The sequence below is a fragment of the Mugil cephalus genome, chromosome 23 (genome assembly GCF_022458985.1).
Source record: "Mugil cephalus isolate CIBA_MC_2020 chromosome 23, CIBA_Mcephalus_1.1, whole genome shotgun sequence".
NCBI classification, from domain to species: domain Eukaryota; kingdom Metazoa; phylum Chordata; class Actinopteri; order Mugiliformes; family Mugilidae; genus Mugil; species Mugil cephalus.
Window position 1 is genome coordinate 462,405 of NC_061792.1, and position 17,500 is coordinate 479,904.

At 41.5% G+C, this 17,500-nt stretch overlaps 3 non-coding genes and 4 pseudogenes across 3 annotated transcripts; all 7 read left to right on the forward strand.

Annotated features, from left to right (window-relative positions):
* The first annotated feature begins 11,647 nt into the window (after positions 1 to 11,647).
* LOC125002546 lies at positions 11,648 to 11,756 on the forward strand (annotated as a pseudogene).
* A 2,517-nt stretch (positions 11,757 to 14,273) lies between these two features.
* LOC125002995 lies at positions 14,274 to 14,392 on the forward strand. Its single transcript, XR_007111864.1, has one exon. It is a non-coding gene; the product is annotated as a 5S ribosomal RNA (ribosomal RNA).
* A 101-nt stretch (positions 14,393 to 14,493) lies between these two features.
* Positions 14,494 to 14,604, forward strand: LOC125002752 (annotated as a pseudogene).
* Positions 14,605 to 14,705: 101 nt separating this feature from the next.
* On the forward strand, positions 14,706 to 14,824 carry LOC125001438 (annotated as a pseudogene).
* Positions 14,825 to 14,926: 102 nt separating this feature from the next.
* On the forward strand, positions 14,927 to 15,045 carry LOC125003280. The gene has a single exon (XR_007112140.1). It is a non-coding gene; the product is annotated as a 5S ribosomal RNA (ribosomal RNA).
* A 2,208-nt stretch (positions 15,046 to 17,253) lies between these two features.
* On the forward strand, positions 17,254 to 17,372 carry LOC125002211. Its single transcript, XR_007111761.1, has one exon. It is a non-coding gene; the product is annotated as a 5S ribosomal RNA (ribosomal RNA).
* A 101-nt stretch (positions 17,373 to 17,473) lies between these two features.
* The window catches only part of LOC125001735, a 119-nt pseudogene continuing 92 nt past the window's right edge, over positions 17,474 to 17,500 (forward strand).

Sequence of the window (17,500 nt, forward strand, 5' to 3'; positions counted from 1 at the left end):
TGGGTTAGTACTTGAATGGGGAGACCGCCGGGGAATACCAGGCGCTGTAGCCTTTTCATTCTCATAGGCGGACCTGGTAACATTGACATCATCTCAAAATACATGAATGATGATTTTGATCACCTTATATATACTGCTTTTGTGACATTTGACGTTTTCCATAAGGCCATACCCAACCTGAGACAAGCCTGATACTCGTCTGATCTCGGAAGCTAAGCTCGGTCGGGACCTGGGTAGTAACTTGGATGGGAGTCTGCCTGGGATTCCAGGTGTGTAAGCTTTTCTTTCTCATCAGAGGACATGGTAACATTTGTTCATCATCATAAATACATAGCAATGATGATTTGACCACTTATATATACTGCGTTTGATGACAGTTAAACGTTGCTTACGGCCATTCCATCTGAAACTCGCCTGAGTTTTCAGTTTGAAAGTCTAAAGAATTACGGGACCCCACCTAGGTTTGTATTAAAACAAACTTTCATTAAGATCAAGGCAAAGATTCTATGCCATCTGATCAAAGGGAAAACAATTCATGAATCTTAATCAAAGGAAAACAATTGAGTTCATCATCTAAGTAAGACATCCATGACGTCTTCGCCCTGTATTCATCCATCGTTTCTTTGTATGTGCTGTGTGCATGCACGGACTACATATGGATGTAACGTTATTCCATGTGTGCGCATGTAGTCGCACGTGCGTCTGTACCGTGCGGCGAAAACAGACACACAAGAAAGTTGGACAACATGCTCCCATAACTGTGTGTAAAGGTTTGTTAAGCCTCATCACATTGTATAATCAATATTGTTTGTGTCACGTGTAGTTTAATCATGTGCGGCTGAATTCTTTATTGTATTTCCTTCCTGAGGTACATAATGGTCTAATGGAACCTATTAAACAGCGCTACTTGTGGCTTTTACTACACAATGATGTAAGTATTATGTAAAATTTCGTTTTTGCGTTTCTTTCGGGCAATACAGCAATCCCCAAACGTTGAGGTCGGTAGCCGACGTGTGCTGTGAGATTGTCATTTGAAATTTTGACAAGTGGTTTCCTAACATGGCGTGTATTTTTTGCTTCAATTTGCTGTGTCACAATTTGAATCTGACGCCGAAATAAAACGGAGGCCAGTGGAGATAACTGTGGTCGTTAGTATAAGGTGGAGTGGGGAGCTAACTACCGGGGCTAGGTTATAACGTGACTACGGCCAATTTCAATGTGTCAGAATGTGTCTGTATGTATGTTAGTATTTTATTTTTATTTATCCTGTGTTCTACCTAGGCAAGCATTAAGAACAGATTTACCGGCTGGAGTTGTGTTGTCAGTTTTAATGCTGTAAGTGTTCTGTTTGTCTTGTACAGACTAACCGGCAGGACTTTGTACGTTATTCCCCGTGGTAGAAATGAAGGTTTTACAGACATATGCAAAATGCTAAATAAAAACAAAACCAAACAGACGAGTAACTACTTAAAAGTAATTATGTTAAAGGTACAAAAATAATTACATCTATATACTATTTATTTATAATAATGATACAGTCTTGTAGAAGAGTGGTTATGGTGTTTTTGGTTGCTCATTGCCAAATTGACGATCATATAATATCATATTCCAATGTACCATCGGACGGCAGTGTTATAGTATCTCATATGTGACACTCAAGATTGAAAGGTTGTTAATGAAAACTTTGTTCGAGGAATCTAAATGATAAAAACAACCAGCTATAGTGAGAGAAAAGAATTGATCACAGAAAAACAGAAGAAATTTTGGAAAATTCTTTCCCACACTCTCTCTTCCTATCGCACTCTCACCAAATTTACAAAGAATGTGCCATACGAATGTTTTTCCTTCATGATGTCATAGAATTCTGTCCCTGTCATCATAATTTTTCCTTTTGGCCATGATGGCATAGAATCTTTGCCTTTGTTCTTACTGAAAGTTAGTTTTATTACAAGCACTCTGTGGATCTGTACATTTCCTTTAGTGGTTCTCAGTGTTACAAATTGCTGCCAAGCAAGGACAAGGAACATCACTTGAATAGAGCATGTCATTGATTTTTCGTCCAGTTTTACAAAACATTTCCCGATTAACAAGCAATCCACTGGAACCAACAAAACAGCCAAAGAGCTGAATATCTCAATGGGGAGCAGTCTGGGACCCCCCCCCCCCCCCCCCCCCCCCCCCCCCCCCCCCCCCCACCCCCCCCCCTGGAAATTTGCCCTGAAGTGCCAATTTTCTCAGAGAGGGCTTACTTGAATTTGTTACCAAATGCTGTAAAAAACATTTAGAAAGTTGCGTCGAAAGTCAACAAGAGCCGTCTGGCAATTTTCAGAGGGCAAAAAGATGAATATGATATGCTGAAATTGACATGCTGAGACAGCTGCGACGTCCGCATAGGTGATGATGATTGGCTAAGGTGCAGTAGACCTTTCACGATTATGCCATATCAGGCAGTGTTCAGTTTAAAACACAAATCACCCCCCCCCCCCCCCCCCCCCCCCCCCCCCCCCCCCCCCCCCCCCCCCCCCCACCCCCCCCCCCCCCCCCCCCCCCCCCCCCCCCCCCCCCCCCCCCCCCCCAAACCTGGTTGGTACCGGGTCACCTTGTTTTTCTCTTGATTCATATCTACCTGTTTCATTCTGACTCCTTTTTTTTTATATCTTCCTGGCAGACTGTATCATTGTAGAAGTTCAGCCTAAAACAAAAATACATGCAATGATGATTTTGACCACTTATATCTACTGCGTTTGTGAAAGCTAAAGTTGCTTCGGCCATACCACACATGGAACAACGCCTGATCTCGTTTGATCGCGGAAGCCAAGACAGTGTAGGCTGGTAGTACTTGGATGGGAGACCGCCTGGAATACCTAGGTGCTGTAGCTTTCATTTTCATCTGGAGACATGGTAACGAGTTATATCATCAATAAATACATGAAATGATCATTTTGACCACCTTATATATGCTGCTTTCGTGATGTTTGACATTGCTTACGGCCTTCCATCCGGAACACGCCGATCTCGTAAGCGTAAGCACGGTCGGGCCTGGTTAGTACTAGGATGGGAAACCTACATGGGAATGCCAGTTGCTGTAAGCTTTTCAATTTTCATCTGGAGAGGCATGGTAACATTTCATCATCAAAATACATGCAATGATGATTTTGACCACTCTTTTTATACTGCGTGTTGTGACAGTTAAAGTCCTTGAGGCCATACCCACCTGAACATGAGTGATCTCGGAAAGCTAATGCTAGTGGCGGCCCTCGTTAGTACTTGATGGGAGACCGCCGGGGAATACAGGTGCCTGTAAGCTTTTCATTTCTCAGGAGAAATGCTAAACAATTACTCTTCAAAATACATTGCAATGATCATTTTGACCACTTATATATATGCGTTTGTGACAATTACCTTTGCTTACGGTCATACACACCCTGAACAACTCTGATCTCATCTGCTCTCGGAAGTAAAGGGCCTGGTTGTATTGGATGGGAAACTGCCTGGGAATTATCAGGTGCTGTAAGCTTTTCATTCTCATCAGGAGACCATGGTAACATTTATCATCATCAAGTACATGCAATGATGATTTTGATCACGTTATTATATACTTGCTTTAGTGACATTTGACATTGCTTACGGCCTATCAATAGACCCCCCAACCTGAATTAGCCCTATCTCGTCTGTAGCTCGGAAGCTCTGACTGGTCCGGCCTGGTTAGTACTTGGATGGGAGGGACCGCCTGGGAATACTAGGTGCTGTTAGCCTTCATTTTCCAACAGGAGACATGTAACAGTGAATCATCAAAATACATGCAATGATGATTTGACCACTTATATTTACTGCGTTTGTGACAGTTACCATGGCTTACGGCCTACCACATGAACATGCCTGATCTCGTTGATCTCGGAAGCTAAGTAGTGTAGGGCCTGAGTTAGTTCTTGGATGGGAGTCCGCCTGAGTTACTAGGTGCTCTAAGCCTGTGATTTTCATCAGGAGACATGGTAATATTAAAAATCATCTAAATACATTCAATGTTGATTTTGCCCACTTATTTTGTTTTTTTTTTTTTTTTTTTAGACCGCGTTTGGTACAGGTTACCATTGCGGGAGTCGACCATACCACCTGAACCACGCCTGATTCTCGTCTGATCTCGGGAGCTAAGCAGTGTAGGGCCTGGTTGGTACTTGGATGGGAGACCGCCTGGAAATACCAGTGCTGTAAGCTTTTCATTCTCATCAGGAGTCTGATTGGTAACATTTACATCATCAAAATACATGCTATGAATCATTTGATACCACTTATTATATACTTCTTTAGTGACATTTGACATTGTTACGGCCATACCTACCAGAAACACGCCTGATGTCGACTGATCTCGGAAGTAGAGCAACGGTCGGGCTGTTGAGTACTTGGCTTGGTGACGCCTGGGAATTACTAGGTGTTGTTAAGCCATTTCATTTTGATCAGGGTGGACATGGTAAACATTGTACATCATCAAAATACATGCATGATCATTTTGAGCCCCAACTGATATATACTTTTTTAGTGACATTTGACATTGCTTACGGACATACTTACCTGAACACTCCCGATTCTTGTCTGATTTCGGAAGCTATGCTCGGTCGGGCCTGGTTGGTACTTGGATGGGAGACAGCCTGGGGAATACAGGTGCTGGAAGCTTTCATTTTCTATCAGGAACATGGTAACATTTTACATCATCAAAATACTATGCAATCATGATTATGAGCACTTATTTTTTCTGCGTTAGTGACATTTGATATTGCTTACGGCAATACCAACGTGATCACGAGTCTTAATCGTCTGATATCCGAAGTTTAGACGGTCGGGGCCTTGGTTAGTACTTGGATGGGAGGACCGCCTGGGAATACTTATTTGCTGTAAGCCTTTCAGTTTCATCAGGATGCACATTGGTAACATTTACATCATCAATACATAAATGCTCAATCACTATTTTGACCACTTATATAGACTGCGTTTGTGCAGTTACATTGCTTACTGCCATACCACCCTGAAACACGCCTGACATTCTCATTCTGATCTTGGAAGCTAAGGCATTGTAGGGCATGGTTTAGTACTTGGATGGTGAGAGGACCGTCAGGGAATACCAGGTGTTGTAAGCTTTTCATTCTCATCAGGAGGACCCTGGTAACATTTTCAATCATTCAAAAATATCATGCAATGATGAATGTTGATCACTTATAAGACTACTTTAGTGCAGTAGAAATTGCTTACGGCCATACATCACTGAACAGCCCGATCTCGTCTGATCCTTGGTGCTAAATAATGGTCGTTTCCTTGGTAGTACTTGGATGGAGGCCGCTGGAAATCCAGGTGCTGTATAGCTTTTCATTGACATCAGGAGACCATGGTAATCATTTACTCATCAAATACATGCAATGACGATTTGAGCACGTATATATACTGCTTTAGTGACATTGGACATTGCTTTCCGGCCATACCACCCTGAACATGCCGATCTCGTCTCTCTCGGAAGCTAAACTCTCGGTCGGGCTCTGGTTAGTACTTGGATGGCAGGACCGCCTGGGATATACTAGATGCTGTACAGCCTTTCATTGTCATCATGTAGACATGGTATCATTTACATCATCAATATACATGCAATGATCATTTTGACCACTTATATTATACTGCGTTTGGGACAGTCACCATTGCTTTCGCATTACATCCTGAAACACAGCCTGATCTCGTCTGATTCTCGGAAGCTAAGCAGTTGTAGGGCTGGTTAGTACTTGGATGGGAGAACGCCTGGAATTCCAGGTGCTGTAAGCTTTTCATTCTCATCAGGAGACATGGTTAACATTTACATATCAAAATACATGGGGCAATGATCCCCATTTTGACACTTTATTTACTGCTTTAGTGACATTTGACATTGCTTACGGCACATTAACAACCTGAACAGCCTGATATAGTCTGATCTCGGAAGACTAGGCACGGTCGGCCCTGGTTAGTACTTGGATGGGAGACCGCCTGGGAATACCAGGTGCTGTAAGCTTTTCATTCTAATCAGGAGACATGGTAACATTTACATCATCAAAAACATGCCAAGGATGATTTTGATCCACTTATAATACTGCTTTAGTGACATTGGAGTAGCTTAAGGCCTTACCAACCTGTAACATGGGACCAGATCTCGTCTTGTCTCGGAAGCTAAGCACGGTCGGGCCTTGGTTAGTACTTGGAGGGGCGACCGCCTGGGATACTAGGTGCCTGTAAGCACTTTCATTTTCATCAGGAGGACATGGGAACATTTACATCATCAAAATACAGGCAATGTTCATTTTGACCTATATATACTGATTTAGTGACATTGAGACGTTGCTTACGGCCATACCTCCTGACACGCTGATCTCGTCTGATCTCGGAAGCTATGCAGCGTCGGGCTGGTTAGTACTTGGATGGAGACCGCCTGGGAAAACCAGGGGCAGTAAGCTTTTTCATTATCATCAGGAGAAATGGTAACAGTTACGTCAATCAAAATACATGCTATGATCTTTTTGACCACTTATATATACTGCATTTAGTGACATGGACGAAGCTTACGGCCATCCTACCGGAACTCGCCGGATCTCGTCTGATTGGAAGCTAGCGACGGTCGGGCCTGGTTTGTACTTGGATGGGGAGACCCGCCGGGGAATACTAGGTGCGTTTGCCTTTCATTTTCAACAGGAGTCTGGTAACATTTACATCATCAAGAATTACATGCAATGATGATTTTTGACCACTTATTAACTGCGTTTGTGACAGTTACATTGGCTTACGGCCTTACCACCTGAACATTGCCTGTTCTCTGTCTGATTCTCGGGAAGCTAAGTGTGTTAGGGGTCTGGTTAGTATACTTGGATGGGAGGACCGCCCTGGTGATACTAGGTGCTCTAAGCCTTTCATTTTCATCAGGAGACATGGTAATATTTATAATCATCTAAATACATGCTAATGATGCTTTTGACCATTATTATACCGCGTTTGTTACAAGTACCATTGCTTACGACCCATACACCCTGAGCACGCCTGAGTTTTCTCGTCTGATCTCGGAAGCCCATAGCTGTGTAGGCCTGGTTGGACTTGGTTGGGAGACCGCTGGGAATTCTGGTGCTGTAAGCTTTTCATTCTCATCAGGAGACATGGTAACTTTACATCTTCTCAAATAGACATGCAATGATTCATTTTGACCATGTTTGATATACTTCTTAGTGACATTTGACATTGCTTACGGGCCATTACCACTGAACACGCCTGATCTCGTCTGAGATTCTCGGAAGCTAAGACGGTCGGGCCTTGGTTAGTACTTGGCTTGGAGACCGCCTGAGATTCTAGGTGTTGTAAGCCTTTCATTTTCATCCGGTGACATGGTAAACATTAACAATCAGCAAAATAATGCAATAATTTCATTTTGAGCACCTTATATATACTTTTTTAGTTTACATTTTTGTCATTGCTTACAGCCTTACTAACCGTGGATACACGCCTGATCTTGTTGATTTCGGAGCTAAGCACGGGTCGGGCCTGGTTAGTACTTGGATTGGAAGGACGCCTGGGAATACAGGTGCTGTAAGCTTTTCTATTGTTGCATCAGGAGGACATGGTAACATTTTCATCATCTAAATAACATGCAATCCTTGAATTATGAGCACTTAAGTTTTATACTGCTTTAGGGCCATTTGATATTGCTTACGCAATACCAACCTGAACACGAGCCAATATCGTCTGATCCTCCGAGCTATGCACGGTCGGGCCTGGTTAGTACTTGGATGGGAGACCGCTGGGAATACTAGTTGCTGTAGCCTTTCATTTTCATCAGGAGACATGAGTAACATTTATCATATCATAAAATTACATTGCAATCACGATTTTGACCACTTATATTATACTGGTTTGTGGACAGTTACCATTGTTATTCTGCCATACCTACCCTGAACACGCCTGATCTCATCTGATCTTGGGAAGCTATGGCATTGTAGGGCCTGGTTAGTACTTGGATGGAGAGACCGCCTGGGAATACCAGGTGTGTAAGCTTTTCATTCTCAATCAGGAGACTGGTAACATTTTCATCATCAAAAAACATGCATTGATGTTTTGTTCACTTATATATACTGCTTTAGTGACTTTAGAAAATGCTTACGGCCAATAACCATACCTGAACAAGCCCGTTCTGTCTGATCTTGGAGCTAAGTACGGTCGTTTCCTGGTTAGTACTTGGGATGGGGAGGCCGCTGGAATACAGGTGCTGTATGCTTTTCATTCTATCAGAGGGATCTGGTAAACATGTACATCATCAAAATACAGCAATGATAATTTTGACCACTTATTTATAGTGCTTTAGTGACATTTGACATGGTTTTCGGCCATACCAACCTGCAACAAAGCACGATCTCGTCTGATCTCGGATGCTAAGCGCGGTCGGGCCTGGTTAGTACTTGGGATGGGAGACCGCCTGGGGAATAACCAGGTGCTGTACAGTTTCATTTTCATCAGGGGTAGACATGGTATCATTTTACATCATCCCCCAAAATATATGCAATGATGATTTTGACCACTTATAGATATTGCGTTTGTGACAGTTACCATTGCTTAGGACCAACACCACCCTGAAAACGCCTGATCTCATTGATTCTCCGAAGTTAAAGCAGTGTCGGCTGGGTAGTTCAGGAGGGAGACCGCCTGTAAATACTAGATGCTGTAGCCTTCATTTTCCTCAGGAGACATGGTAAACATTTACATCCTTCATAAATACATGCAATCATGATTTTGACCATTAATATATACTTGCGTAGTGAAGTTTGACTGCATTGGTTACTGACATCCCATCCTGAACACGCCAGGTCCTGAGGCCTTTCATTTTCATCAGGGGACACAGGAACATTTTCCATACATCATAATACAGGCCAATATTGATTTTGACCACTTATATGTTCGCTTTTGTGTTGACACCATACCACCCTCGTAAGACGCCCGTGTTGCTTGTCTCGCTTGCTTTCTGTTTGAAAGTTCAACAGAATCTGGTCCCACTAGGTTTGTATAAAATCAAACTGTCTCAATAAAGATCAAAGGCATAGATTCTATGCCATCATGATCAAAGGAAATTATGTTATCCATGACAATCATCATCAAAGGACATCAATTTGAGGACAATCTTTCAAAGGAAGACATCCCATGGGGAACGTCATCGCCCTGTTTCATCCATCGTTTCTTTTGTATGTGCGTGAGCATGCACGGAACTACGTGATGGAGTAACGTTTACTCCATGTGCGCGCATGTAGTCGCACGTGTTGTACGTGCGCGAAAACAACACAACAAGAATTAGATCTAACATGCTCCCTAACTGTGAGTTAAGGTTTGTTTAAGCCTCATTCACATTGTATAATCAATTATGTTTGTGTCAGATGTAGTTTAATCATGTGCGGCTGATTCTTTATCGTATTTCCTTCTGAGGGACATATTGGTCTGAGCTGGAACCCTATTAACAGCGCTACTTGTGCTTTACTATCACAATGATGTAAGTATTATGTAAATGATTTTCCTTTTTTGCGTTTCTTTCGGGCAATACAGGCAAACCCCAAGTCTGAGGTGGTAGCCGACTGTGCTGTCGAGAGTGGTCTTTGGAAATATTGACAAGTGGTTTCCTAACATTGCTTTGTATTTTGCATCAATTTGCTGTTGTCCACTATTTGAAACTGACGCCTCGAAATAAAACGAGGCCAGTGGAGATAACGTGTTCGTTAGCATACGGGGAGTGGCTGAGCTTAACTTCGGGGCTATGTTAACGTGCTAACGGCCAATGTCAATGTGTCAGAATGTGTCTGTATGTATGTTAGTATTTATTTTTATTTTTACCTTTGTTTACCTAGGCAAGCAAGTAGAATACAGTTTTACGGCTGTAGTTGTGTTGTCATTTTTATTGCTGTAAGTTTTCTGTTTGTCTTGGAACAGGCCTAACAGGTTTTAGCTCGTTGTGATGCTGCAACTGGTACAGCGTTAAAATAGTTGTACAATACAACTATAGCCGGAAGAGTCAACCTTAACATATTTGAGTGTTTATTGCTCTAATGTCTGGGACTTTTTTTGAGACCATGTATAAAAGGAGTTATCTATGAAAAATAAAAAAGACCCCAGTTAGTTGTATTAGATGTACTGAATGACTTGAATCTTGAATTAGAGATAAGCAGGACTCTATTTTAAGTTATTCCCGTGGAGAAAATGAAGGTTTTACAAGACAATGCAAAATGATAAAAAAAACCAAAAACCAAAGGAGAGAAAATATATAAAAGTAAATATGTTAAAGGTACAAAAATAATTAAATCTACTACATTTATTCTAATACTGATACAGTTGGTAGGAAGAGTGGTAGTGTGTGATTTTGGTTGGCTCATGGCCAAAATCTGACGACATATATTATCATATCAATTGTACCATCGGTCGCAGTGTTATAGATCTCACTATGTGACATCAGAGATGAAAGGTGTTATTGAAAACTTTTGATCGAGGAACCTAAATGAAAACACAACAAGAGTGAGTGAAAAAGAAAATTAGACAGAAACTGAAGAAAATTTGGAAAATCCTTTCCCACACTCTCTCTTCCTAGCACGCACTCCTCACAAAATTTATATTAGAATGTGCATTAGAATGTTTTTTTCCTTCTGTTGTCATTGTGAATTCTGTCCTTTCATCAAATCTTTCTCCTTGGGCATGATGGCATAGATTCTGTGCCTTGATCGTACTGAACAGTTTGCTTTTATACAAGCCTCTGTGGATCTGTACATTCTTTAGTGCTTGTCTGAGTTACAATTTGTCTGCAAGCAAGACAAGGTAAACACACTTGAATAGAGCTGGTTCATTGTTTTCGTCCAAAGTTTTACAAAACATTTCCCGAATAACAAGCATCAATGGATCAACCAACAAAACAGCAACAGAGTCTGATTTATCTCAGTAGGGGAGCTCTCTGGGAAATTGCCTGAAAGTGCATCTTTCCTCAGAGAGTGCGGCTTTGTAGTTGTTACCAATAAATGCTGCAATATCCAACGAGAAAGTCGGCGTCAAGTTCAACAAGAGCGTCCGGCAATTTTCAGACAGGCAATAGTTGATAATTGATATGCTGAATTTGACATGCGAAACAGCTGCGACGTCCGCCTAGGTGATGATGATTGTAAGGTGCAGTAGGCCTTTCACGATAAGCCAATCTTCAGGCTGTGGTTCAGTTGAAAACAAAATCACACCCATACACCCTGTTGGACCGGGTCGCCTTGTTTTCTCTCTGATTAATATATCTACCTGTTACATCTGACTCTACTTCCTGGCAGGACTGTATCATTGTAGAAGCTTCAGCTCAAAATCAAAAATACTGCAATGATGATTTTGACCTCCTTTTATATACTGTGTTTGTGTAAAGTTAACGTTGCTTTCGGCCATTACCACCCTGTACACGCCTGATCTCGTTTGATCTGGGAAGCCAAGCAGTGTCGGGGCTTGGTTAGTACTTGGATGGGAGACCGCTGGGAATACCAGGTGCTGTATAGCTTTTCTTTTCTTCAGGAGACATGGTAACATTTACTTCATCAAAATAATGAAATGATCATTTTGACCACTTATATATGCTGCTTTCGTGCTGTTTGACATTGCTTACGGCCATACCAACCTGAACACGCCCGATCTTGGAAGCTAAGCACGGTCGGGCCTGGTTAGTACTTGGATGGGAAACCACCTGGGAACACCAGTTGCTGTAAGCTTTTCATTCTCATCAGGAGACCATGGTAAACATTTACATCTTCAAAAATACATGCAATTTGATGATTTTTGACATTCTATATCCTGCGTTTGTGAACGTTACCATTGCTCACGGCCAAAAATCACCCCTGAACACGGCTGTTCTGTCTGATCTCGGAAGCTAAGGCTGGGGTCGGGCTTGGTTAGTTCTTGGTTGGGAGACCGCCTGGGAATACCTGGTGCTGTAAGCTTTTATGCTCATCAGAAGAGAACATGGTAACATTTACATAATCAAAATACTATGCAATGATTCATTTTGACCACTTATATATACTGCATTTAGTGACAATTTGACATTGTTACGGCCATACCAACCTGAAACACGGCCCCATCTCGGTCTGATCTCGGAAGCTATGCCGGTCGGGCCTGGTTAGTACTTGGATGGGAGACCGCCTTGGGGGAATACCAGGTGCTGGAAGTCTTTTCATTCTCATCAGGAGAACATGGTAAAACATGTACATCATCAAAATTACATGCAGGATTGTTTTTGATCACTTATATATACTGCTTTAGTGACATTTGACGTTGCTTACGGCCATACCATCCTGACCACGCCTGTTTTCACCCCGCCCTCCCCCCCTCTCCCGCCCAAAGTTCTAACAGAATTACGGACCCACCGAGGTTTGTATAAACAAACTTTCAATAAGATCACTAAGCGCAAAGATTCTATGCCATCATGATCAAGGGAAAAACATTTTCATGACATCATCATCAAGGTTAACAATTGGGACAATTCATCATGGAAAGGACATCCTCATCGACGTCATCGCCGTGTTTCATCCATCGTTTCTTTTGTATCGTGCGTGAGCATGCACGGAACTACGTATGAGATGTAACGTTACTCCATGTGCGCGCATGTAGTCGCAAGTGCGTCTGTAGTGGCGAAATACTAACACACAAGAATTTGGCACCATCCATGCTCCCATAACTGTGTGTAAAGGTTTGTTTAAGGCCTCATCCACATTGTATAAATCAATTTGTTTGTGTCACGTGTTAGTTTAAATCATGTTGCGGCTGAGTCTTTTTCGTATTTCCCTCTGAGGTACATAATGGTGTAGTGGAACTCTTATTACAGCGGCTACTTGTGGCGTTTACTACCACAATGATGGAAGTATTATGTAATTTAGTTCTGTTTTGCCGTTCTTTCGGGGCAATTACAGCAATTACCAATGTGCTGAAAGTGGTAGACCGGTGTGATGTGCGAAACTGGTACAGCGTTAATAGGTGTACAACTACAACTATAGGCGATGAGCCACCCTTTCTTATGTTAGTGTTTATGCTCTTATGCTGGACTTTTTATGAGACATGGATTATAAGAGTGATCTAGAAAATAAAAAGACCCCCACTTAGTTGTCATTAGATGTACTGATTTCACTTGAATCTTGAAGTAGTGATTAAGGCAGGACTTTTTACGTTATTCCGTGGAGATATGAAGGTTTTACAGTCCCTTGCAATATGAGTAAAATCAAATCCTAAACATAAGGAGTGAAACTAGATTAAATGTATTAGTGTTAAATGGTACATAAAATATGGTTACATCTACTACTATTTTTCATAATAATGATACAGTTGGTGAAGAGTGGTTAGTGGTGAGTTTGGTTGCCGCATGCCTTATATATGACGATACTGATAGTATATCATATCATGGTACTATTGGACGGCTGTGTTGTTAGATATCTCTCTATGTGACCACTCAAGATTGAAAGGTGTTAATGAAACTTTTGATCGAGGAACCTCAATGACAACACAACCAGAGTGAGAGAAAGAAAATGATCACAGAAAACAGAAAGAAATTGGAAAATCTTTCCCCACACTCTCTCCTTCCTATCGCACTCCTCACAAATTTACATAGATGTGCCATAGAAGGTTTTCTTCATGATGTCATAGATTCTGTCCTTTGATTGATTTCTTCAAGTCTTTTCCTTTGGCCATGGGGGGGGAATTTGGCATAGAATCTTTGCCTGTGATCTTACTGATAAGTTTGTTTTATACAAAGCTCTGTGGATCTGTACTTCTTTAGTGTTTCAGAGTTACAAATTGACTGCAAGCAAGCAACGAAACACACTTGAATAGAGCATGGTTTCATTGATTTCGTCCAAATAGTTTTTACAAATACATTTCCCGAATAACAAGCATCAATGGCAACCAACAAAACAGCAAAAGAGCTGAATATCTCAGTAGGGAGCACTCTGGAAAATGCCTGAAAGTGCAATCTTTCCTCAGAGAGGGCGGCATTGAATTTGTTACCAAATGCTGCAAAAACCAACGAAAAAGTCGGCGTCAAAGTCAACAAGAGCCGTCCGGCAATTTTCAGACAGGCAAAAGTTGAAATTGATATGCTGAAATTGACATGCTGAAACAGCTGCGACGTCCGCATAGGTGATGATGATTGGCATGACATGGTAATATTTAAATCATCTAAATACATGCAATGATGATTTTGACCACTTATATATACTGCGTTTGTGACAGGTACCATTGCTTACGACCATACCACCCTGAACACGCCTGATCTCGTCTGATCTCGGAAGCTAAGCAGTGTCGGGCCTGGTTGGTACTTGGATGGGAGACCGCCTGGGAATACCAGGTGCTGTAAGCCTTTAATTTTCATCAGGAGACATGGTAACACTTACATCATCAAAATACATGCAATGATCATTTTGACCACTTATATATATTGCTTTAGTGACACTAACCACCGCTTACGGCCATACCAGCCTGAACACGCCTGATCTCATCTGATCTAGGAAGCTAAGGGCCTGGTTAGTACTTGGATGGGAGACCGCCTGGGAATACCAGGTGCTGTAAGCTTTTCATTTTCATCAGGAGACATGGTAACATTTACATCATCAAAATACATGCAATGATGATTTTGAGCACTTATATATACTGCGTTTGTGACAGTCACCATTGCTTATGGCCATACCACCCAGAACACGCCTGATCTCGTCTGATCTCGGAAGCGAAGCAGTGTAGGGCCTGGCTAGTACTTCGATGGGAGACCGCCTGGGAATACCAAGTGCTGTAAGCTTTTCATTCTCATCAGGAGACATGGTAACATTTACATCATCAAAATACATGCAATGAACATTTTTGACCACTTATATATACTGCTTTAGTGACATTTGACATTGCTTACGGCCATACCAACATGAACACGCCCGATCTCGTCTGATCTCGGAAGCTAAGCACGGTCGGGCCTGGTTAGTACTTGGATCGGAGACCGCCTGGGAATACTAGGTGCTGTAAGCCTTTCATTTTCATCAGGAGACATGGTAACATTTACATCATCAAAATACATGCAATGATGATTTTGACGACTTATATATACTGCGTTTGTGACAGTTAACGTTGCTTACGGCCATACCATCCTGAACACGCCTGAGTTTCAGTTTGAAAGTCTAACAGAATCTACGGACCCACCTAGGTTTGTATAAAACAAACTTTCAATAAGATCAAAGGCAAAGATTCTATGCCATCATGATCAAAGGAAAACATTTCATGACATCATCATCAAAGGAAAACAATTGAGGACATCATCAAAGGAAGACATCCCATGACGTCATCGCCCTGTTTCATCCATCGTTTCTTTTGTATGTGCGTGAGCATGCACGGAACTACGTATGGATGTAACGTTACTCCATGTGCGCGCATGTAGTCGCACGTGCGTCTGTACGTGCGCGAAAACAACACACAAGAATTAGACCAACATGCTCCCATAACTGTGTGTAAAGGTTTGTTTAAGCCTCATCCACATTGTATAATCAATATGTTTGTGTCACGTGTAGTTTAATCATGTGCGGCTGATTCTTTATCGTATTTCCTTCTGAGGTACATAATGGTCTAGCTGGAACCTATTAACAGCGCTACTTGTGGATTTACTACACAATGATGTAAGTATTATGTAAATCATTTCTTTTTTGCTTTTCTTTCGGGCAATACAGCAAACCCCAACGTCTGAGGTGGTAGCCGACGTGTGCTGTCGAGATTTGTCATTAGAAATATTGACAAGTGGTTTCCTAACATTGCTTGTATTTTGCATCAATTTGCTGTTGTCCACAATTTGAACTGACGCCGAAATAAAACGAGGCCAGTGGAGATAACGTGGTCGTTAGCATACGGTGGAGTGGGGAGCTAACTACGGGGCTAAGTTAACGTGCTAACGGCCAATTTCAATGTGTCAGAATGTGTCTGTATGTATGTTAGTATTTTATTTTTATTTAACCTTTGTTTACCTAGGCAAGCAATTAAGAACAGTTTTACCGGCTGTAGTTGTGTTGTCATTTTTATTGCTGTAAGTTTTCTGTTTGTCTTGGAACAGGCTAACCGGTTTAGCACGTTGTGATGCTGCCAACTGGTACAGCGTTAAATAGTTGTACAACTACAACTATAGCCGAAGAGTCAACCTTAACATATTTGAGTTTTTATGCTCAAATGCTGGACTTTTTATGAGACATGTATAAAAGAGTGATCTATGAAAATAAAAAAGACCCCAGTTAGTTGTCATTAGATGTACTGAATCACTTGAATCTTGAATTAGAGATAAGGCAGGACTATTTTACGTTATTCCCGTGGAGAAATGAAGGTTTTACAGACAATGCAAAATGATAAAACAAACCAAAACCAAAGGAGAGAAACTATATAAAAGTAAATATGTTAAAGGTACAAAAATAATTACATCTACTACTATTTATTACTAATACTGATACAGTTGGTAGAAGAGTGGTAGTGGTGATTTGGTTGCTCATGCCAAAATCTGACGACATATATTATCATATCAATAGTACCATCGGACGGCAGTGTTATAGATCTCACTATGTGACACTCAAGATTGAAAGGTGTTAATGAAAACTTTGATCGAGGAACCTAAATGAAAACACAACCAGAGTAAGAGAAAAGAAAATGATCACAGAAAACAGAAGAAATTTGGAAAATCTTTCCCACACTCTCTCTTCCTAGCGCACTCCTCACAAAATTTACATAGAATGTGCCATAGAATGTTTTCCTTCATGATGTCATAGAATTCTGTCCTTTCATCAAATCTTTTCCTTTGGCCATGATGGCATAGAATCTTTGCCTTTGATCTTACTGAAAGTTTGTTTTATACAAGCCTCTGTGGATCTGTACATTCTTTAGTGCTTCTCACAGTTACAAATTGACTGCAAGCAAGACAAGGAACACACTTGAATAGAGCATGGTTCATTGATTTTCGTCCAAAGTTTTACAAAACATTTCCCGAATAACAAGCATCAATGGCAACCAACAAAACAGCAAAAGAGCTAAATATCTCAGTAGGGAGCACTCTGGGAAATTGCCTGAAAGTGCAATCTTTCCTCAGAGAGGGCGGCTTTGAATTTGTTACCATTTTCATCAGGAGACATGGTAACATTTACATCATCAAAATACATGAAATGATCATTTTGACCACTTATATATGCTGCTTTCGTGATGTTTGACATTGCTTACGGCCATACCAACCTGAACACGCCCGATCTCGTCTGATCTCGGAAGCTAAGCACGGTCGGGCCTGGTTGGTACTTGGATGGGAGACCGCCTGGGAATACCAGGTGCTGTAAGCTTTTCATTTTCATCAGGAGACATGGTAACATTTACATCATCAAAATACATGCAATGATCATTTTGACCACTTATATATACTTCTTTAGTGACATTTGACATTGCTTACGGCCATACCAACCTGAACACG